The sequence below is a fragment of the Lissotriton vulgaris genome, chromosome 11 (genome assembly GCF_964263255.1).
Source record: "Lissotriton vulgaris chromosome 11, aLisVul1.2, whole genome shotgun sequence".
Lineage (NCBI taxonomy): Eukaryota > Metazoa > Chordata > Amphibia > Caudata > Salamandridae > Lissotriton > Lissotriton vulgaris.
Window position 1 is genome coordinate 164,905,241 of NC_141699.1, and position 23,024 is coordinate 164,928,264.

At 43.2% G+C, this 23,024-nt stretch overlaps 1 protein-coding gene across 1 annotated transcript in view; it reads left to right on the forward strand.

Moving 5' to 3' along the window:
* Window positions 1-1,421: 1,421 nt before the first annotated feature.
* The window catches only part of CUX2 (cut like homeobox 2), an 853,070-nt gene continuing 831,467 nt past the window's right edge, over window positions 1,422-23,024 (forward strand). The window contains exon 1 of the mRNA XM_086943029.1: window positions 1,422-1,681. The gene's annotated coding sequence lies outside the window, so the exon portion shown is untranslated. The remainder of the gene's footprint in view (window positions 1,682-23,024) is intronic.

Sequence of the window (23,024 nt, forward strand, 5' to 3'; positions counted from 1 at the left end):
CTGGGAACTTCTCTCTTAGAGATTTGTAGGACAGTCACTTCGACTCATCCTTCTACATTTGCTAATCATTATTATTTACAGTGTGAGTTCGACAACTCTGAGGTTTTGGGGGCGAAAGTCCTTTCCGCAACAGTTACGTCTAACTATTGCACCTATTTGCTTGTTAAATAAAATGTTTTCAGCATTTAACCCAAGTCTGTGGTGTTTTATCCAGAAGTGTTTGATGCTTGGGTATTCCTCAAAGATCATGACAGAAGCGAGGAAGCATGAGGAGATGATGCTTAAATTACTTACTCGTAAATCCATTACTCCGAGACCTTTCTTGCTCCAGTCAGATAGTCGGACATTTTGGGTAAAAGGAGCTTATTTATAAGAAACCCCATGTAATGGGTGAACCCCTATGTATTAGAAATAGCAGTAGGTCTGTGGTAACCATCGTCGGCAGGAGACAAGCTCCTGAAAAATAAGCTGGAGCGAAGAAGGACTTGCAGTAATTGAATTACTGGTAAGTAATCTAAGCATTAACAACCCAAGTGACGTGTAGAGCACAACATTCTGTCACAATTAAAATCAATATTTTTATATGGGGTGCACGGTTATGCAAAGTATCTTAGAAGGGAAAATACAAATATATAAATTGTATTTAATGAAATTCTGAGAGATTGCTTTTTAATTGTGTTTTAAACAGAAATCCAACAGCTCCCAGAAACCTACGAATATCTGGAAGGAAAAAATCAATAATTAATAATTAACTTTCTAGTGGTCAAGTGTTCCATTGATCCAGCATCCCTGTGCTGAGTACAAAGATGCCCCTATTCCAGTTATACTGTGATAGATATAATTTACATCAGTTGTTCCTTGAGGAAAAAAAAATATATATATATATAAACTCTTTAAATTTGTATTGCTGAGGGCATGCTGCAGCAGGGTTCAGTTACTGGAAAGAAATGCACTATCATTCAGTCTCCGCCTACCTCCCAGACACAATGCTGTCATAAATTGTTGTTGCTGTCCGATTGCTGTGTTTAAATCCTACATACCAGCAGCGGGCAGTGCAGGCGGGGGTTGGGGGGGTCTCCTGAGAAATGGCCACCCTGAGCCGGCTGCACAAGTATCATGAAAAAAGAGCAGCTCACCAACTTTATTTATTTATTTACATTTCTCTCAGCGCAAGCCTCAAAAGCCCCAGCTGTTTAATTGAATTGCACAACCCACCCTCCCCCTCCCCAGCCCGCATCGATCAGCACGCTATACGTCAGTATCGATAACTTTCGCCAAAGCAAAGTCAAGTGCAATCCAATTGCACACTTCCCAAATTGACCCGAGCGCGGCGTGCACTTCGTGTGTGCGCCCGTGTGTAATTTTGTTGCATGTGTGTGCTTGCATGTCTGCGTGGTGTGTGGTAAACATGCCGCGGCGGTGGCGGTGCCCGGCTCCTCGGGAAGACTTTCACACGCGCACCCCTTTCAGCACTTCTGGGCTTTTTATCTTTTGAAAAAAAAGGGGTGATAAAAGGAGGAGAGCCCGCCCGGGCTGAGGCGGGGAGTCCAGCCCCGATACCGAGCCCTGCCTCTGAGCGCGGAGAGGAAAAAAAAAGCTCTCTTCAATAGCCCCCAAGATGGCCGCCAATGTGGGATCGATGTTTCAATATTGGAAGAAATTTGATCTGGGACGACTGCAGGTGAGTGGCCGGCGCGCGCTTTTTCGCCGCGGGGGCCCCCTCAGAGGACCGGCCAGGGGGTGGCCGGGCCCGGGGCTGGTTTGGGTCGAGTTTGGGGTCCGAAAAGCGCTCCGTCCGCCGATTGATAGGTATTAGAAATTGATCCTCGCTTTCCCTTGCCTTTGTTCAGTTCAATCATTGATTAGCGGCAGCGACCATAGAGCAGCGCCAGAGCGGGGCACTGCCGCCTGCCTGCCTGCTCGGGAAGCCTCCAGCCCCGCATGCACCGGCTCCGCACTCCTCACTGTTTTATCCTGAGAGAAAAAAAGAGACAGCCTTTGCCTGGGACCCGGCTGCTGCCGTTAAACTTTTATTATTATTCTCCCTGCTTGTGGTAATGAGCCGAGAGAGGCTGCCTCCTCCCTAGCTCTCTCCCAGCCAGGAGAAGGCAGGCAGCTCTCTGACTGCCGGGCGGCTGCTGCTGCTGCTTGCTGCCTGCTTACTTGTTTCAGGACTTTTATTGCTCTCGACTTCAAAGAGAAGCGATTGCATTTTATGACAGCGAGAACACTGGCTGGATTGGGGAAGTTTCTATCCTTCTTTGGGACTGGAAACAGGCTGGCATCTCCTGAGACTGGCACCTGAATTGAAGAGATGGTGTTAACTTGAAACTGGATTTTTTTCCCCATTTATTTGTGGTTGTGTGGCACACCGTGCGCTCCCTTCCAAAGAGGACATTGTTGAGACTGTATTGTTTGATGCAGATGTATAATGTGGTCGCTGTTCTTTTGATGTATGCGTTGTTTGTGCACCATGGATTAGCATGATGTAATTATAGCATATTGGGACATAGATTCCCACGGTTGCATTATTTCATCCTATGTTCTTTGAAACGTGTACATCTATTTGAATTTATCTATTAATTACAGTGTAAGGAAAAGCCTGCAGGTGCAGACACCAGACCCTTTACGGTACAGTGACTTAATTGTAATGATTGTTAAATTAAGGACAACCACAAGAAAGACTTGCGGGCTATGTCACGCGTTAAGGTTTACCTTGAATTAACCAGTATCAATTGATAACCTAAAGATAATGGGGCATGCAAACAAAAATACATTTTTTTTAATGTAACTCGTCTCGCCTGTTTGTAAATGCTTTAACAAACCATGTCCTGACATAAGATAAGAAGCCGGAATGCATGCTATTATACCTTTTTATTTTGTAAATGTGTTAAAATTTCAAAGTGTATGAGTTTTTTTCATCTTGAGTCTGTCTTGCAGAGGTTAGCCGCATTGTGTTGGCCATTAAGGGCACTGTAATTGCATTCCCTGCTAATGTTTGTAAATCAGACCTGGCCGCTCTGAGGGCAGCCTCTTTATTTATGATTGATGTTCTGTAGCATAAGGAATGACAAGAGCATGGCAGGCAGATATGGGGGGAAGCAGACGGGAGCTTCAAATCTTGCTCCTGGCTGGCTGGGGCCCTTCTGTGGTCCATTGTTATTCAAGTCTTGATAATTTAATGTGCAGACTTACAGCAGCGGCTCTCCTGCTCACTCAACCTTGAATGTCACTTACCAAAACAATTATTAAGCGACTAATAGTAACTCTGGTAAGCCTTGCAGGAGCTGTGCACGCGCCTTAAACCCCATTGTTGACAGATGCTTAGTTTTGGGATGAATATGCCTTTTTTAGATGACTAGTAATAATGTGATGTTATGAAAGTACTGTAATTATGTGTTTACTCTTGAATGTGATGTAAGGCTGTGTGCTGTGGCTTTTTAACTGTAATTGCAATATATAATTTGCGAAAATGCTTTAAAAAGTATAACTTGGAAACCAATGTATTTGATCGTGCTGCCTTTGTAAAGCCTTATATTGTAATAAGAAACTTATAAACTATAAGCAAGTCGGTAATTTGCATAAATATTGCACGGGCATCTCTCCGTAAGGCATTAGGAGGTTAAAAAAGCATTGTATGTAACAAAAAATGTAGTGTTGTGTGTAAACACCCCCGTTGATATATCCTCTTGCCTGAGGTACATTCTCAACAAACACGGTACACCTATTCTTAAAATGACACAATCGTTACTATTCTTCTTCCACGGATTTCCATTAAAAACAGTAGTTTAAAAAAAAGTGTCTGGGATACTTCTATGTTGGCAGATCTAAAACACAAAAAGAGAGCCTTCAAGTGCATTATGCGCGTGACCTTTGTGCTTGGCAACTGGTATTCCTTTCTGAAAGTGAACCTGACCAGCCTCAGGAATGCGAGCATAGCGGAGCAAGCTTCCAGATTGATTTTTTGTTCCAGCTCAATTGTGCTCCACAGAAGGAGGTGTATGGCTTTAATTCCCTGTGATGTTCTGGCTGAATGGGCAGCTGTGCCCGGGTGCTGAGCTGTAAGAGAGAGAAGCAGCAGTGGTGCTGTTGGGCTGGCCAGGCAGCGCCGCCCCCGGATCCTGGCGAGAAAGGTGACCTTGTGCAACAACGCCAGCTCGGCCTAATGCCCTTGATTAGGAACCCCGTCTGTTATTGCTCCAAATGCTCCACGCGCACACACAGCCCTGTTTACATTTGGTCGAAAGGAGGAAGGCAGAATTTGGACAACCTTGATAAATTGTGGACATGCGCTGAACATTCAGATAGTCTGATACCCTGCAGCCCTGTGCTCAAAAATGGCATTCTACCCCTACAATACAAATTGGCCAGGGTTTGAGGGAAAGATCACCTTAGCACAGAGATAATTCCAGGAATATTTTATTTGATAAGAATATTTTATAGTATACTTTTAATTGCAGTATTTCTTTTATAGCTTTATTATGCAGAATCTTAATTTGAGTCATACCTTGATGGCTACATTTTTCTTTGGTCTTTTTCTTTGCTAATCATTCAAGGTTCACCCAATTTATAACTCTATGTTACTTAGCTAAATTTCTGCATTTGTGCTAAGGTTTTAAGCCTAAGGAACCGGTTTCCTCTGGTCTATCTTAAAATATGTTTTCAAGTCCAGGTACAGATAATTGTTGCTTATGCCAAAAAAACACACTTATTTCTCGTTGATGATAAAGGTTTGTTCTGCTTCCAAAATATTCCAGTGTGTGCAGCAGTCAACAATGTGCAGTGGTGTGTGCTGGAAAGGAATGATGACTTAAGGAGTCTAGTCTAAGTTGTAATACTTTTCACTACAGAAGCTTCCGAGCATGCTTTTTATGAAATCTTGTTATGCCCAATCCTTGAAAGGAGCTTGGGTGTGATTAAAACATTAAAGCCTATTAGTGCTCTCAAAAGCATACATTTTTACACACCAATCGCAGAGGGAATTGAGATATCCATTAAAGGATATGGCGTCTCGATTTATCTCAATGCTCTGCCATTTATCAGCATGTCAAAATGCCTTTTATGTGATGACAGCACTAAATAAGCGATCAGTTCAATTGACTGAAGCTTATCCTTCAAGAGTTGAACAAATACACTTGTTGGAGCGCGTAATAATTATCTGCCAAAACCTGGTTTAATGTGAGCAGTCTTCTTTTATGTGCTGCCAGGATTTTACCAAGATTGCCCAAAGTTGTACTATGGTTGTAAAAGTTGTGCTACATCTAGCAACAAAAAATGACTCAACAACTTCACAAAATATTTTACAACATGTTGCAGCAGGGGAAATTGGAATACTGTATTGATTTTACATCATACTGACAGACATAAGCACTGAGCAAACTTATTGTTCTCATTTTCTCACATAAAAGGATGAAATTTAAATTGGAGCAAATATAATTTGATTCTTTTTCTATTTATGAAGGATTAACTTTGTGCAACAGTAATTTGACCATCATTCGCCAAATTCGGTTCACTGTTGGTCTTAAATCTTAATTACTAAATATTCATGTCCAACACGCTTCTCACACGTTAGTGTAGATTTCCTGAGGAGAAATTGTTTTGAGGTTTTGGAAGCTCAACCTAAATAGCAATACCCATGCTTTAAGTTTTTGATATCATGCAACAATGTCGAGTTGTCTTCATTATGCATAACTGCATAGATTAGTCTTTTGATATAGCGCATCCGTACGCCCTTTAAGGAACACCGTTGCAAAGGCATTTAACAGTATTAACTGTGTGCCATTTTGATTCCATGTCAGTGTGCTATATATTTTACACAAAGCAGTCTTGTTACTTGTTTCTAGGTCATTTCATTGTTAGTGATGTAGACATGATTACACTTAATGAGTCACATCTTCCTTGTAGCATTCACCAACTGAACAGTGCAGTTTATAATTTTGTAAGTTACCCACTTACCCGGGAAGCTACATCCTATCGCACATATATACACAGATTTTGGCTAGGGTGATTTACCACCTCACGCTACTACGACTTTACGACCAGTGAAGAGCAGGACCAACCAACCTTCCAACTTTCCCTACTTTCTCCTCACAACCTCCGGCTACTCCCTCAGTCCAGCTCAACCTCCTGTCTTTCTCATCTAAACCTCTGGTACCATTACAATAGGCTACACATTCATGATTCATGTTTATCATGGCTTCAGCTGGAATCAGATTTGTGGGTGACTAGCTATAAGGGAACAAACCGTGTAGAACATTTCCTTCAAGTCCCCTCCCTTTGGTAGCGGAAAGTGACCTCAGGCCTGAGGAAGAAGAGAAAACAAGCCTGGCAAAGACAGTAGATCTGGTCTTAAAGCACCTGGTGTAAACACTGGGTTTCTCAAATGTTGGATCCATTTGTTGCATGCATAACTGCTGCTGATCGCTTTAAAGTCTGCCTTATTGGCTTTGACAGTGCTGGACAAAAGGTGCAAATAAAGATTGCTTTCTGTATTGAATGCATTCTGGTGATAGACATTTGAACATGGCAAACAGTGTGATGATTCAGTGCACTTTTTTGAGTTAAAAGTATTCCCCTATTCCAGCGGATGCACTTTGTAGATGGTGGAAGTGTATACCAAACAGTAACAGTATGAGATAAGAGAGTAATGCTCCTCAAAGCCTACTCTATGCATTTTTTAAAGAATTTGTAACAATATGTCTTGCAGAGAACTGTGTTGTTAAGCTAGACATAAAATGTTTTGTGGGCCTGGCGCACTCTACTTCTTGGCGGTCGGCAGTGAACCAGGTGACCTTCCTTGTGCGCTGTCTGTCAGGGTGACGTAGGGGTGCAAACTTGTCTGCGCAATTGGAGATCCATCTGTGGAGTACTTTAGCTACGAGGTTGGCGTTGGTTGAGGTGGTAGGGGTGTCGTGGTTGAGGGTGGTGATGAACCATCAGCTTACTGGCAAGTGGACAGGAGAAACAGAAACTGTGGATATTAGCAGCCCTGATACCATGCTCCCCTTGCATGTCACAGCCAAGTCCTCTCCCTCTCCAGCAGCAGTTTTTCACTGGCCGATCACTGTTAGTTATATACCTGTCCTCTTCCTTCTATTAGCATCTCAGTGGTAAGGGCCCCATCCCTCTGTCCTGGTAACTCTTCTATTTGACCAGCTGTGTCCAGCCAAGCATACTCCTGGAGGTGACTGCAGAGGTTCCCAGCAGGTTCCTACTCCTACATTTTTGACCCAGCCTAATTGCAGCGCCCCACGTGGCCCCAGTAGAATTTTTCCAGTGTTACAGGGGCAGCACTAAAGTATTTCCCTACAAGGGCACTGACAGGGATTCCTGCATGCATTGCGAATGGTTAGATCTATATGAAATCTCCCATCTGCTCTGGGGGTAGTTTATGAGGCAGACATCTACAGCACTAAATTAAAAAGCATGAGGAAAGCAAAAAATGATGGTCGAAATACTTGAATTAATTGAACCCATTGGTAACTCGTACAACATCTCTGTCCATTACTTTTTTTGCCCACCAGATAACCTAAGAAAGGAACCAGTCATATGAAAATCAGCCTTGGTTCTGCTCCCATGAGAACACTTGAGACCAAACTGACACCAATCTAGGTCGCATCTGAACAGGAACACTTGCAACCTCAGTCGATGTAGGCCTAGTTAGGCCTTATACACGACTTATAGCATCAATCCTGTCGAACAGTGAGCACAGGACCCGCGTTTGGGTTTACCTGTCGCACCTCAGGTGTTGGACTGAAAAAGCCATCGCTGTGTACTCGCTGTGAAAGTCAAGTATTCTGTGAGCTGGTCAGAAGTGATTGTCAAGAGTGCCATATTGTGATAACTATTGATCACTAATGATGTATCCGTATGTATTGGTATTTTATGCGCATACCAAGCTTAGAGGTACCAAGGTGCTATACATTAATGGGGATGTTGGGAAGGTATACTACATTCCGTACATCAAGTAGGGATTTTACAGTTGAATTATGCAATTACGCAGCAAGACAGATGTAGTAAGGTGAATGTTCCTCTCTTTCTCTACTCCCTTTCTTCCCTTTGCTGCTCAGCCTGAGTATGTGTGGAATGTTATATATGTCATGGAATGTTGAATGGGTGAAGTGAATCAGTTGGTGTCTGCAGGCTGAGCAGCTAGGAGGCTGCTCCTGGTGGGGCGTACTTACAGAGATACTTACAGGCCTACTCACCATCCTGGCTACATCATCCTACCTCTGTAACTTGTACTTCAATAAAGCTTTTTGGATCTACAATTTGGATGCTTGTGAATATTTACATTACAACAATAGAGTGATTTATTTGCCCAGAATCACACGATTTTCTGAACCCATATCGCCTTCCTTTTATCTGTCTCTTATTTGCTGCTATCTACTTTTTTTTTTTTTTTTGAAAGTTTTATATAGCGCGGACAAGATCTTTTCAGATACTAGTTGTCCTTGTAAGACAGTGCCATCTAAACAGAGTAACACAGTACACTCTACTGTACAGTGTTTGTCGACTGAGAACGAGATGTTGCAATGTGCATCTTCTGAGCTACTCATCTCAATAAGGCCTTTCAGGGACTTCTTTCATTTTCAAGGACACATGCTACTGCTGGTGTATTTTTCAGTTCTTATTCGGAATACCAGCTGAACATCAATCTGTAAATGTTTTATGAGCACTGTATATAACACCGGTGTGTCAGATGTGCCCCCCCTCTGCCAAGCAACAGGCAGGAGGCTTAAAATGGCAATAAACCTCCCAGGCGACCATGAGCCTACAGGGGCCATATACACGTCACCATACAATAATAAACATGCGTGGTTCTTATGGGGCCAGTCACTTATTTTGTCAACCAAATCCCAATAAAATAAACCTATTTTACCTTTCCTTGTGCTCTCTGGCCAGCATAAACATCTCGCAGAATTCTACACTTCCCAGGTTTATAAAAACATGCATTTGCAATGCAATAGGTTTAGCTTTATGAACCTCTCGTAAATGCGACACCTATTGCATTGCAAATGCTTGTTTGTAAAAGCGTCCATGTGGTGCTTTCACTTTAATGTCGGCTGCGCCCTTTACCTTAGACGAGCCATGTCTAAAGAGAGGGGTGTGGCCGTCTTTAAAGTGAAGGCGCTGTATGGGGCGCTTTTACAAAAAGCAGTATTTGTTTGCCAACTTGACAAACAAATGCTTTTTTTTTGTAAAAGCGCCCCATGCCGCAGTTTCACTTTAATGGCGGCCGGTCCCCTTTCCTTAGACATGACCTGCCTAAGGAAAGGGGCGCTGCTGCCGTTATAGTGAAAGTGCAGCATTGAGCAGTTAAAAAAAAAAAAGTTAATAAATACAAAAAAAAAAACCATGCAGCCACGTTCGGTGCTGCAAATAAACCAAAGGCAGGGCCGCCACTGTGTGAGCGTGCCGTGCTATGAAAATAAAAAAATTAAAGCAGTGGTGGAGAGCGTGTCCAGCAGGCAGGAAAAAAACATTTAAGCAAATAATGCTCAGAGGCTGTAATTAAAGCCTACTGAGTAACAACACATGTAACGGAGTGTCCTCGTGGGAGGTTACAAAATGAGACAAGGCGGTACTAGAGAGGGAATACTAAGCCTATTCACCAATGAAAAGCCACAGTTTCCAAAGGACAATGACAGAAGCCAATGCAAAATATGAGCGGAGCTTCAAGTCCATACCTGAATGCATCTTGCCTCGCAGAGCATCCTATGTGCGGCCCAGGCTCGACCTAAAAAGAAGGAAGTGTGTTACCTCAATTCTTGTCTTTGTTAAATGTTAAATGATTAATGTGTTTTATTTAAACTTTCGTAGGATTTTAAAAATCAATAGGTGGAAATAAGGATCTGAAATTAATTACTGTGGTACATATTTTACGGGAATTTATTTTCAGTTTTTATTATAGCGTTTTATGCAGTGCTCCCAAATCTCTTTAGCGTCACTTCAGAGCCCCAAGTTTATGGGAGAATAGGAGGGCATTGGAAGTAGTTGCCCCTATGATATTCTTATGTCACTATCCTCTTCGTTAGAAGCTCTCGTTTGAAGGCCAGCTTGAGCAGCTTAGTTTTCGGATGTTTCTCAAAGAGCAGAAGGATGGGTTCTTCCCTCATGTTAACGCTGGAGAGATGCTGGGTCATTCAGCCTGATTCATCAATCTCCCGTTTTGCGAGGCCCTAATAGCGAATTATTGCGATTCGCTATTAAGGACTCGCAAAACGGGATTCATGTAGGATTAGCAAAATTTATTGCGATTCCTACTGATTCTTTATTTGCGATTAGCAAATTGCTAATCGCAAATAAGGAAAAACTCCCCATTCATTCCTATGGGCCAAAAGGCCCATAGGAATGAATGGGGAGTATTCCTTATTTGCGATTAGCAATTTGCTAATCGCAAATAAGATTGCGATTTGAAGGGTGCGAGGGGTGTCCAAAGGACACCCTGTAGCACCCCTCAAATGCACATTTGCACAGGTGTTGCGCACACACATGTCCAGAGGACATGTGTGTGTGTAACATGCAAAAGTAAAAAATGCACAAAAGTGCTTTTTACTCGTTTTTCGCAATTTACCACGAAGTCAGATTTCGTGGTAAATTGCGACCAAATATTGCGAATTCGCAATTTCAAATAGGGTGATGAATTGCATTTAAGGAATCTCTATTAGAGATTCCTTAAATCCAATTCCTCGCTAATATGCGATTTCGCAAATAGCGATTTTTGCATTTGGGATGATGAATCCCAAATGCAAAAATCGCACTCGCAAACTGCCAGATTCTCAGAATCTGGCCATTTGCGAGCGCAATTCAGGTTGATGAATATGGCTGTTAGTTCCTAGACATCTTCCTCCATATTCGTGCTGTTTTGCACCTTTGCTGATGAATCGGATTGGAAGTGGCTAAACAAGTTGTTCTTCATAGCTCGTAGGGTGGTGTAGAGGGGTGCTAGGCTTTTTTGGTTGCCTAGGTCTTTTGTCTCAGTAAGCCTTGACCGTCATTATTAAGCCCTCCTGAGGCCAATGCAGAGATTTCAAGGCGGGTTCATATGCTTGTTTTCTTAGGTTCATGCACAGCCGTACAGCCTTATTCTTCCCTCCCTGCAATGTCAATACGTTTCTTAGGTGGTCCATTGAATAGAATATAGGAGTGGCCAATGTGCACCATTAAAAAGGCTGAGGTCAGATCCTCTCTGTACTGGTTTTGAAGGAGGAAAAGAGCGTTGTGAAGCCTGGAAAGCTGAAAACTCACACTCTTTGTTCCAAATCTGATCTAGGGAGCATTGGTGATTTCTGCATGTAACCCCATGCAAGGGTGTTACCAGGGGCCGAATGTTGAGTTCTGTCCACGAGGAAGAAGTGCATCGACTTCAGCCAGGTTCTGACACTGCTGTGTCTCTGTTTATTGCTTTACATAGAATCCTGTGGTCCACAGACCTGAGAAATCAAGAAGAATAAGCGTGGCTTATTTGTCCTTGTCCAGGATTCTAGAATGAGGAGTTCTTTGATATCTGGTACAGTGATTAAAATTGCCATCTTAAGTTGCACAACTTTTAATCATCACTAAGATGGAGCTTTGTCTTCCATATGTTCTTGCAGCTGACTTGTCACTTCCCTCTCCAAGATTTTAATGCAAAACAACAGGTTAGAGATCAACTGGTAATCCTCCAAAATTTGATGGTCTGAAGTAGATTTCTTCAGCCAGTGTGTAATGACAGCATCTTTCAATTGGCTCCGAATAGTACCTTTTCTAGTGCATGCAGTGACCAGATTTATGTAGTTGGTTGCTAGTAATGGAAGGAACGTCTTCCCTGTACAATGCTGTTGTTGGCTCTATCAACATGCTGGACTTAAAAAAAATTGTAGTCAGCCTTTTTAACGCCTTTTCTTCAAATGTTGTGAATACTGTCATTATAGATGGTGGAACAGAAGTAAAGATCTAATAAGGCTTTTGGTGGTTTTGATGACTGTAGGCTGAGTAGTTGCAATGTGAGTGTTTTAATGATATCTTATTTGGGCAGTCCTTTAAAAATGTTCAACATCTCCTTTCTCTGGTTGACCACCTTGGTGGCGTGTTTACTGAAGAAGATGCTTTTGGCTCCCCAGAATTCATTGTGTTAACCTTGCCTGTTTGTTTTGTAACAAGACAAAATTTAAGGTAGTAATAGATTTTGATTCTTTTGCGAAATGGACCATAAACCCTACCTCAAAAGTCTTAGAGTCCTTTGATTTTGTAGTTTATCTTGTCTCCAGGTAACCTCAATGCTTATAATCTTTTAATATATTGATATTTCTAATTATCCCTACATAGCCTTTATATTTAGTTGATTTTTTTTACTGCTTACGGTGAACTGAATGGCTTGTGTGATGTAATCGATATTGCTTATATGAAATTTTCTTGTTTTAATATTCGATCAAGCATTGCTTGGATTGAAGAATGGGGCTCAGGAGAACAGACTGCCTTCCTTGGTTCACAAATGTCACTTAGTTTGCTGTCTCTTGCAATTTGTGAACTGTTATCTATTCCATACTACATATTATGGTATGTTGTATCCCATTATGGTCTTCGTTATTTTTTAAAGTGTCTTTCACCATTTATTAGTACCTCGATATCAAACCTTCTTGGAAGTACAACAACCACCATAGCCCTTGAAAGTGCACCCTAACAGAAAAATACGATTTTTAGACTTTTCTAGGCTAGATGATCCTGAGGTTTTCTCACCCTGCATTAGCCTGTACATCCATAACCCGCAAAGACAAATTTTAATTGATCTTGGTGTCTAGTGGTGTGTAATGTGTTAACGTTTCACACGCACTATGTTGGCCATGCCTAGGTAAACTAGAGACACATCTCCCCTTGCAACTGGAAGCGAGTGAAGGGATCCGAGTTTAGTTGTGATATGGTCCTTTTGTCAAACCGCTAGCAAGAACTGTGCCAAAGCATTTGGTGGTCTCTGCAATAAATGTGGGGCACTTGTTTCTGTAATCCGAAACCCACTCTGGTCACATATTCCTATTGCATTACTACCAATGTAATAAGCTCCTGTATTCTGAGTAAAAGATCAAGGGAAGACCCAGTTATGTGTTGTGGTTGCACAATAAGGCCCATTTTCGTGTGGTAGCTGGCTTTGGAGGTGTCATTGAGCATTGGGTTTTGCTACCTCCAGGTTTTAATTTTCCAAAGGATTGCTCAGCACTGAAGTGACGTTCATCCAGTTGGTTTATTTGGGTGAGGTTTGCTGCTTCAGTGTCATGAAGCCGCCGAGGTCGGAGCCAATTTCAACTTCAGTTGGTGGTACCAGTACCATTTCACTGCGAGACCTTGGATTACCCTAGGGCAGGAAAGGGCTTAGGTGCTTCCTTGTTACTGAGAGGACAAGAACAGTGAAACCGAAAAGAGGAACAGGCTTCTGGTGTGTGGCTCCTCATAGACAAATTAAGATGACGACTCAATAAACATGCGGCTGTGAGGGAAAGGGTGAATCTGTAGTGCATGAGATGTTTTACTCTGCATTGTTCAGCCTCAGGGAGAAAGTGACTGGAATGCAAGGCCTGCATATGAGGACTATTTTAATCCTTCCTAAACATGCAATAATACTTTTAATGCAGCACTGGCTTACCCAGATGCTGATGTTTTAAATTACTATGAATAACAGTGTTTATCGGGGTACACCACCGTTGCAAATACTTTATCAATCTTATAATGAAAGGCTGAGTCATCCCTATGCTGATTCGAACTTTTTGACTTTCATGTTGTATAGTGTGTTGGAATTTCCAGTTCCAAATGGTTAGACGGCTTCCATATTCGGGTTTTGAATATTGGAATATGAGTAACTGAAAAAAGACAGCATTCTGTAGGTTATCACAAATTATCAACTGAATTCGAAAAGACACCGCCAGACATCATAATATTTCTAAGATTTAACTGCTGTTCATTGGAATGTTCTCCAAAGCAGTTAAGCATATATCCGTAAATCGACATACCATCAAATGTATCCAGTAGAAACCACTTGTAACTGGTCAGGTAGAATTTTCACCAGTGCAAAGATGCATTAAGCCCATGAGCTACAAAATCAACAAGAGAATACTCTATTGAAATGATTAGCTCATTTCAACTGTACTTAGCCATTAGGAAAATTATAGCACATGCTAGCCAGGTGACACCAGCAGAGGGCCGCAAGTCCTGAGCCCGCACTGTGAACCACCACACAAAGATGACCCATCACGCTCCACATTCACACACGTTAACTTGGAAGAACTCAAGAGCCACCCCTCCTTATGGACCATCTCCATGACCTACATTCTCAAAATTCAGCTGTCCACATCAAATGCCAATCAAGAAATAACATCTAGAGACCGTAGTCTGTATAAAGGGCCAGAAGGCCTAGTAATTGGCGAACGCTGTGTTATACAAATAGCCAGAAACATAACATACTATTCACAATACAGTGCTATGGTAATGGACATATTTTTCAGTTGTTATATGAGAACACTCTATAGGCCAAGAATTCAAAGAGTGTGTCATCAAAATGCTTTACAAATATGGCTGTCAAGCATGACCACCTCCTGCAATATTACTTTGAAATGAGGTTGCACCCTCTTTTTTCAAAGATATGTAGTGGATTTAGCAGGACCTCTGTAATTCAGACAAGCTTGGGAATGTAGGCTATCTGGCACAGCCACAAGTACCAAGCCGACACGTGCTGCTCGCAAACACACAGAATGGGCCAGCGTGGCCTAGTTGGTATTGTGTGTAGCTGAGCATGCACAGGGGCATAGCCTATTCAGTTAGATTAGGAAGGGGTATGGGTAGAGATTTCCCAACCATCACTGCCACTGAAATGACAAAATTAATGAAAATAGTTTTACATTTAAAAGGCTTCTCTGCACCACATAAGATCCATCCAGTGCTTTGTTTGTTCTTGGCATGTGTTGTGCGAGAAGGAACAGGACGGGTGGGTGTATACAACAAGCTCAGCAAAGTTTTATAGACACCTGTGTCTGTGCTATGAGGGCTGCTAATCTGAGTGAAAACCCGACCACAGACACTGCTCGCCCAACTGGAGGCCCCTGGACCCAACTGCACACACCAGGATCCATTTATTAGCGGGGTGTCCCACCCCAAACACCCCCCTGGAGCTATGCCCCTGTATGGGCAACTCAAGCCACTGACTGCCAGCCACCACCATTCACACCATGTGCATTTCCCCAAAAGTTCCATGGGATGAACCCACAAGCCACATTGCCAAGTTATCTTTAAACCTTTTCCAGTTTTCACCGAGTTTGTGTCTGAAAGTTAGTTTTTTTGTTTACACGCAGTGAGCAGAATTAACCGTCCTCCCAGTCCAAGGCATGCTGGGATAGACAGAGGTAGCTTGACTTTGCAGCCTTTCAGTGCTCCTCGGCCAGTGCACGTTTGTGGCCTTGTGACGTGTGTGCCATTGATCTCTGGCTGTTTGTTGTCTGGAACCATAACCCTTCATGACGAGCTGACATCACGGTTATTGATTTTGAACGTGTGCCACTGTTGATGCTTCCTCAGCCAACACTGGGCCACGGTTGGTAGTGAGGCTCTTTTTTAGGTCTGACTTGACAGTGCCTTTATCTGCTTACCTATTGTTAAAGTTATTGTATAAGTATTAACAATATGCATAGTGTGGACTTCAGCTTTATCCAGAACGGTATTTCTCTCTCACCATGTATTATTGGCTGTTTGTTGCATCATTCCGCCTACAAATGATTAATTGCATTGCAATCTGAAGGGACTATTTTACCATTCCAAAAGGACTGTGAATCATCACACATTAAATGAATTCTGGTTGATGTATACAGAACTCTAACGTTTTTGTTTTGTTTTTACACGGCAGCAAGCTTTTCAAAAGTATGTTATGCAGAACTCAAAATGCAAGACTGTGTTGTCTTTGGCAATACCCGTTGTACTGGGAGAACCTTTTATTGGCCTTTGTGCATTAAACTGCATCGTAGTCTACAATTAAATAGCTTAAAACATTGCTTTTAAAAACACACCTTTTAATTGTGAAATTGTGATTTGACTGCGTCACACAAGGAAGGCCGCAGTTTTCTTTCTACTAGGGCTCATAACAGTCTTGCTAATACCCTGGCGAGATGTGGAGTTTGTGTTGTGCTTGTTCATTTGTAAATCAAGGCCAATCAGAGAGTTGTAGTGTATACAAGAGACGTAAAAGTGGTTTAACTAGGGCTAGTGTGGCTTTTGTGAGTTACAGTTCTCTGACAAAGCTTTGATGAAGAATAAATAGTGGAAAAGAGGACAAAAAGCAACAAGCACTGGCGTTGCCAATAGGTCTCGCAGTAGGAAAGTTGGAGCTATTGGTTTTGTAAATGACAAAGCCCTTTATGTTTTTAAAATGAAAACTAAAATAAAAGGCATTGTTATTTGCAATTGTAATAGCTCCAACTTTCCTACTGCGAGACCTATTGGCAACGCCAGTGCTTGTGTATTCTTTAACATATATCATGAGCTCATCTATCACCAATAGCCCAAAATAGGGGTATACTGAATAGAGGGGCGGAGCTTGGTCAGTAATATGGGGGGGGGGGGGGCGGGTGAACGGTGAAAGAAACACAATATTCTATAAAATAATCAACATTTGTTAGGGCTTTGAAAACAGAGGTGTGTGTGTGTGTGTGTGTCTTTGTCAATATGTGCATGCAAAAAAAAACAGGTGAAATCCCACAGACACCTCACCTTACCCGACTGAAAGTCCCTTTCCCCCACTATTAAACAGAAAATGCATTTACTAGGGGATGTAACACCCCACACACACCCCCTGAAGCTGGCGGAGGGTTGCATATCTTTTTTAGGAGCACCACCTGAGCTCCTCCCCGCCTGACCACATCCTTCTTAAGGGCTTCACGACAGGCCCCCCCTAGTGATGCTGATGACACGTCAGGCTGGGAGATGTGGCTTCTCAGGTATAACTTTTACAATCCATCTCCCCAAAGCGAGGACAGCTCCCACACCTGACAGCAGCCTGACTCCGAGCACAGCACAGCCAGGGTTGCTAGGCAGCCATGTGAGGGAGTACGGGTGCCTGCATGGGTCACGGCAGCCACTGGAGCGTGGACATCAGTTAAGGTGAGACAAAGGCGCCCGCAGGTTCTCAGCCCCGGACACGCCCAGCTAGTTGGAAACTTGTTTTCTGCGCTCGTTGGGGGCCGAAGCTGATTTTCTGCTTGGGTGGCGCGGGTCAGCGCCCGCACGGCTGCGAGCCTGGCATGGGGGAGCACTGAGGGACTGAGGGGGTGTTTGTGTAGTGTTGTCATGGTGCCTCGCATCCAGAGAACATGCTTCTCGTGTGCCCTGCAGTGTTCTCATGCAGCCTTTACCTCTAATGGACTGCACACCACAGCGAGCTGCCTCGTGGTTTGAAAGGAACAAGTGCTAATGCGGTCACAGTTTTCCATTCCTTGTAATGACCTCCGAAGGATGAAGGGCTGAGCTAACCCCGTTGAGGTTTATCAGCGTCCGCAGATTACATACGGGGAGGGCTTGCAACAGGAGCTTAACCCCTTGAGTTATGTCACTAATTTAGGGTGTCAGCATATTATGATTGAAGCAGTCGAAGTGCATTAAAAAAAAGTATGGGAACTGTGGCGTTGCGCGCAATGGGGGCAGGCTGAGTAGCGCGGGGGTGAGATCAAAGGCAAGGCATGGCTTAAAAAAACAGTAACTTTTTCAGTCTTTCACCTTCACGTCGCTACGTATAAAATAACGCAGGGCAAAAAAAAAAAAGCGCAAGTCAAGTTAATGATTGGGAAACACACCATTATGCATCATGAAGCTCCTATCTGTTAATGCACTGCAGAGGTCTCTGTGTGAAAGCAGAGGGCCACAGATTGGATCATGGTTGGTGAGTAGTGACCTGTGTATGATTCCTGCAACGAGGTCCCATGCTGACACTAAGAACTATGAATATGGAAGTCGTCACTAAAAAAACTTTCCTAACACCCAGTTAAAGAGAGGCTGCTACAAAATGAGTAACACAGGTTTGATTAAAACAAGCCTTGTGAATTGTAAACATCGCCTGAGACGAAGATGTTAAAAGAAAGCACCCCAAGACTTGTTAAAAGCTTGCAAGAGTTGAACAACTTCTTTGCCAACGTAATCACATGGGCAACAAAGCGTTGTGCAGTACAACCGGAAATGAAACCTAACCTAGTAAGGGAGCCTCATACGTCCTGAGTGCGATGCCCAGGGGAGGATCCTGGCTAACAGGTTTATCGAGAGACAGAGAGAAAAAAGAGAAACCAGCCATGAATATTTAGGGGAGGAGAAGCCGCCACCACATCAAAGGGAGAAGCCCTTTGATGTGGTGGCGGCCGTGAAAAAATGCAATTAGGAGGGAGGGAGGGAGGCTGATGCGCGTGCTTGTTTGGTCACATGATTCACGTGAACTTAAAGAAAACCGCACAAACGAAACCCTTGGTTTCACGAGCATTTTGAGGACATGAATTCTCGCTCCGCTCAATGCGCTTGCGCACATTTATAGGTCGCGAGACCTAAAAATGACAATGGCTAAGAAAATAGTACAAACCAAGAATATTAATTAAATATATTTCATACATAGGTTGATCACAACTTTTAAATGATAGGTTGCCGGATGTAACAGGTGATGATAAGGGAGAGGGAATTTTTCTTTCTGGAGAGTGGAGGTGAATTGCAAGCACAATGATGCTTAGGAAGGATCGCCTTTCATATAGTATTATGCATTTACATAGCGCTTACCAACCCTGATGAGGCGTTGAAGCACTTTACGCTGAGCAGCACGCTGCTCTGCAACCAAAGTTTAGTGGTTCATACATATGTGAAGAGCTTCCTTTCCTTTCCATTGTAAAGCTGTCAACATAGTTATTTTTGGATGTACAAAGAAAGTGTCGTAATATATATTTGGGGTACCCCTTCCAAATATGGTGTGCTCTGCATAGTGATGAATCGCACACAAAGGAGGGTCCTGGGCTACTTAGCAAATTACCGAAGCTGCATGTGAGATGTGGCCTAGTGGTTAAAATGTTGACTGTCGAACCATGTGACTTGTGTTCTAAAACCCATTAGTTCCAGATTGTGTTCTCCTTGGCATATCACTCCTTGCCCTGATACCTCAGTTCATACAGAAATCACGTTCACCTAGAAACGGGCTGAACCCCACGTTTAATCCCTGTAAAAACTTCTCATTCATGTTTAAACTTGCACATCAGTGCGAGAAAAGTCTCATTGAGAACGTCCTTTGTGAATATTAGTGATGGAGCCGGTGCCTCTGATCTTTTATAGATTGTGCCTTAGCCTGGGGTGTTAAGAGCCTAGTGGTGGGCTGGGTATAGGTTAGAGCAGCAGTAGCCAGTGCAGGTAAGAACAATAGGACGGTGGGGCCGGCTGGGAGGGAGGGTATTTGGACAGATGATGGTGAGGGATCATTATTTATTTATTTAATAATTCCCCCCCCCGTGTAGTCTGTCGAATCACTTCTCAATCCCGCCCCACCGCTCTTACCTGCACAGGACACGGCTGGGTTAGAGTCATTTCCCACAGTCAGCATATTTTGAGAAATTTGCCAATCTCTTCCACAATATGTGTAAGCAAGAGGGGGCTTTCAGCTTTTAAAAGACCACCCTACTGAGGTGCACAGCGCTGAGAAGCAGATATCACCAATGTGAATACAGTAAGTAATGGGTGGGCCATGGATCGCCTAGAACTGCACACTCTGCGATCATTCCCCGGGCGATCAGTTCCTCTTGTTGCTGGCCATAACGAGCGACCCCCCTCACGTGCCCCTCTACATTCTATTGAACCACCAGCTACGAGCCACCCTCCGCGCATTACGCAGCACTTTTCCGCCATCCCCTTCTACTCTACATGCACTGGAATACATGATCACAACTTCCTCTCCTCAGTAACACATCACAGGGCTATACTCAAGCGATACACGATAAGGACTCTTTGTGCATACTGAGAGCCCAGTTGGCCTGAGAGTCGGATTTGACACCTTCAATAACCAATGAAGAGTGGTCATATTTGCTGCGCTCAGTCTGAGGCACCCTCCCCCAATTACAGACTCAGATTACTGCATTTTAAATTTTTGCATAGGGCCTATCGCACACCAGCCCAACTAAATAAGATGGGCCTGTCCGAGGACGCACAATGCCTGATTTGTGGACCCTCAATGGCCGACTTCTTACATTTGGTCTGGACCTGCCCTGTGGTGACTGCGTTCTGGACAGAGGTCTTCAACGTTATTGCCATGATCGCAGTTCACTGTCCTCAGAGACTGACCTTGATGGCCTTGCTGGGTTCTATAAAAGACTTCATGCCCGGGGTTAGACAGTTATCTGCGATGCTGCTCCTTCTGGCTAAGCGGAGGGTGGCCATGCATTGGGGCTGGAAGCCTGCTCCAACAATTAAAAGTGGGTTACAGGAAGTGACGTATTGCCAGGAGTAACTGACGGCCTTTTAGGAACTTACACCAGTACACTCCAGACCTAAGGACATTTGGGCTCCGTTTATTGACTACTTTGCTGCCCGAGCGGAGGCTGGGCCCCCAGAGGGAGAATCCAGCCATGGAGAAGCGGTTGCCCTGGCCTGACCAGGCCCAATCTTGTTATCATCCCCATTTGAAGGAGCACAGATTGTTGTGAAGCCTATTGCACTGCTTGTACTGTGGGACAGGGTTGGGTTCATTTTAATATTTATTATGCTGAGACTGAAAAGGATCCTCCCTGGCACGTTAGCCTAATGGACCTTACCTGCATACCAGACAAGTCCTCTCCTTTCTTGTTGTTCCCCGCTGTTGTTGTGGGGATGTGCTGTAAAATAAACCCCCCCAAAAATTTAAAAAGTGATGGGTGGCCCATAACAGAAGACAGTTCTTGGTTAGTTCCCTCATTTTTTCTGGTTTACTGTTCTATGAACAGTCGTCTCAGTAGTCTAAGTTGAACCTGCACCAGAGTGTTCCTTGCATACCCCCCCCCCCCATTTTCCTATCATCAAATATTCAGGCATCATCTTCCCCACTGAAAAAGTCAAAGTTTGGTCAAGGTCGACCAACAACTTTTTTAATGTACTCAACTCAGTGCTCCAGGCATCTAGAGATTAATGTTATTAGTCATAGAAGCAAGATTTGTGTAATTTCCTGACTGTAAATACTTCTTACGACTTCGGATAATCTGGAAGTATGGCGGTTTCTCTTCCTTTGTACTTTTAGGGAAGAGCGTCAAATGTGTCATTATGTGGCCATTCATAAACATTCACAGCAGCTTTTTACACCCTTTTTGGGTATGAATCTGAAAATAAGTGTTCAAATTGTGGGTGAAAAAGTCCTTAACATTAGCATATTTTCAATATATTTTCCTAGAGGTAGTGTTCAACTTCTACCCGCGCAGAAATATTTTTTTCTCGCTCTACACAGAGCTTTAAAGTATGAGCATTGTTCAGTGTAGGTCATACTCCCAATTTAACCAATCAGGCTGTGATAAAATCCCATGAGAGATCTTCCAGGACACTAGGGGCCTCATTTATGAAAGGTGACGCATTGCTGCGTGAAAACAGCGATGCGTCACTTTTCATTGCGCCCTCCTTGCGACACCAATGATGCGTCCTATTTACAGTATGACGCATCATGTTGCAAGGAGTTACAGATACGTCAGTATTTCTGACGTATCTGTAGGTGCAAAAGTGACGCATTGCTGGAGTGTGTCACTAAAGTGACGCAACTCCAGCAATGTGTCCTTTCACATTGGGCACACCCATGTGAAAGGGCCTGCGTCAGTCTTACGCCTGCTGTGAGGCAGGTGTAAGATTTTGACGCATTTGAGTCCTAGAAGTGGCGCAGTAAAATCTCATAGATTTCACTACGTCACTTCCATGACCCTTTCTTGCGTCAATACACCCCCCTTGCATACATTATACCTGGCGCAGGTATAATGTGACGCAGGGGTTTACAAAGTGACGCATCTACCTAGATGCGTCACTTTGTAAATATGGCGCAACAAGGCGCATTTTTTACGCCACTGGTGCGTCACAAAAAGTGACGCACCATCGGCGTAAAAGTGACACACAGCCTCATAAATGAGGCCCTATGTTCTTTGCTGTCTACCGAGTTTGACCCTATGTCCTGTGCTATCTGGTATTGGTAAATTCCATATATCGAAGCTTAACAGAACAGTTTCTGCCAGCTGGGGTACTCAAGATCAATATTCAAGCATTGGCCTCTGAAAAACTTGAGGAGAAGAAAAGTAAACATTTATTTATTTCCTGGTCATACCACTGCGTCAGTATCTTTACCAAGCCCTGCACACACTCCTGCCTAAATGTTACGCAAGTCGTTTGTATCAGGAGGGTCTTTTGTACCCATCTTCTCTTGTTCTTTTGTAGTTTGAGATAAAGACAACGGGGTTGCATGTGGTGTGAGATTTGATTTTTTTTCTTTAAACAATCTTATCTGGTGATCTTCTGGATTAAAGAACAATAAATATGTATTTCTATAAACCTCGCTTCTGAAGACTATGACAGCAATACATTCTAAGTTATTTAAGATTGTTATGGGCAAGGATATGGAGCCATTCTAACTTGTTCCTACTGACAAGTCGATATTCTTTCAAGTGATATATTTCTGGGGTGAATTCGTTCCCAGATTTATATTATGCTTTCAAAGAGACGAAGATTGTTTCTTATCTGCACTTTTTCAAAAGCCCTGACATTCCATACAGAACTCCCAAGGATGATCTCCCAGTTATTGAGTGTAATATATCTGACCAATCAGAAGATATTTCTGCTATACTTGTTAAAGTCTAGGTTGTACCCCTCCCTACCCTAAGAGTTCTTGATAAATTGTCAAAAGCATGAGTGTCTCAATGAAAGAAGACTTATCAGAATGGTAGATTGGCCCTAATGTGAATATTAGTGATGGAGCCGGTGCCTCTGATCTTTTATAGATTGTGCCTTAGCCTGGGTGGGGTGTTAAGACCCTAGTGGTGGGCTGGATATAGGTTAGA